This window comes from Mus caroli, chromosome 8 (genome assembly GCF_900094665.2).
Source record: "Mus caroli chromosome 8, CAROLI_EIJ_v1.1, whole genome shotgun sequence".
Classification (NCBI taxonomy): domain Eukaryota; kingdom Metazoa; phylum Chordata; class Mammalia; order Rodentia; family Muridae; genus Mus; species Mus caroli.
In genome coordinates, this window is record NC_034577.1 from 62,319,857 (window position 1) to 62,321,140 (window position 1,284).

General features: G+C 48.0%; 1 protein-coding gene across 1 annotated transcript in view; it reads right to left on the reverse strand.

The window, feature by feature from the left end:
- Window positions 1–1,284, reverse strand: part of Ncan (neurocan) — a 26,352-nt gene that overhangs the window by 18,980 nt on the left and 6,088 nt on the right. The gene's annotated exons all lie outside the window — the stretch shown is intronic.

Consider the following 1,284-nt stretch of genomic DNA (forward strand, 5'->3'; position numbering starts at 1 on the left):
CTTTGTAGACCAGGCTGGCCTCGAACTCAGAAATCCGCCTGCCTCTGCCTCCCGAGTGCTGGGATTAAAGGCGTGCGCCACCACACCCGGCTCCCGCCCCGGTTTCTTGACAGGATTTCTCTGTTTATTCCTGGTTGTCATGGAACTCTCTGTAGACTGGGCTGACCTTGAACTCACAGAGATCCTTCTGCCTCTGCATCCCAAGTGCTGGGATTAAAGGTGTGTGCCATTACCACCTGGCTATTTACTTCCTTTATTATATATATGAGTGTCAGATTGTATATATGAGTGTCTGATTGTATGCTGATGCCTAGTGCACAAAGAGGCCAGAGGAAGGTTCTAGGTACTCTACAATGGAATTATGTGGTTGTGAGGTACCATGTGGGGACTGAACTCAAGTCCTCTGAAGAGCAGCAAGTGCTCTTAACCTCTGAGCCATCTCTCTCCTGCCCTGATTTCTCATTTTGTGCACCTGTGTGCTGTGCATGTGTGTGTGAGTGTATGTGTCTCTGTGTATATGTGTGTGATGCATGATGAGGGCAGTGTTGGCAGAGCTAATGGGCTAGCGTCACTGTGTCTCATAGTTCAGGCTGGCCTTGAATTTTTAGTGATTCTCCTGCCTCAGATTCTAGAATGTAGAGGGTGGGTGCACCACTACATGGACATATTCCTATTTTGATGGACAGCTAATAATTTTGTCTTAAGTAAATTAAGTGAGGGTAAAGGGTCTTAAAAAGGGGTTGCATCCAGCTCAGCTGAGTTCTGCATCGCTGCTGGCGCCTCTCTGCTAAAAAGAAGTCCGAGAAAGGGCTGAGCCTAGATGCAGAGCGTCAGAAAACCTGAGAGGAGCCCTACACAGAGCGACTTCTAAGTTGAACCCCAGTGGCCTCGGGCTTACTCCATCCTGTCCGGATTTAGCCCCTCCCCTTACATCTTGGTCCCTCCTTTCCCACTGTAACTCTTCCCCTTGTCTTAATCCTTCCCCTTCCACCTTGGCTTCACCCCTTTTTTCTTAGCCCCTCCCCTACTGTCTTTGACTGTCAGCGGTTTCTCCCATTCCTCTACACTTGCCCCTCCCATCCATCCTCTCGGTTCCTCTTCCTTTAACTTTGGTCTCTCGCCCTTCATCCCTGATTTCTCTCCAGTCCTAGGCACCTTCCTCTCCATCCTCAGATCCTCTTTTTCCATCTTTGTTTCTTTCTTTCTTTCTTTCTTTCTTTCTTTCTTTCTTTCTTTCTTTCTTTCTTTCTTTCTTTCTTTCTTCCTTCCTTCCTTCCTTCCTTC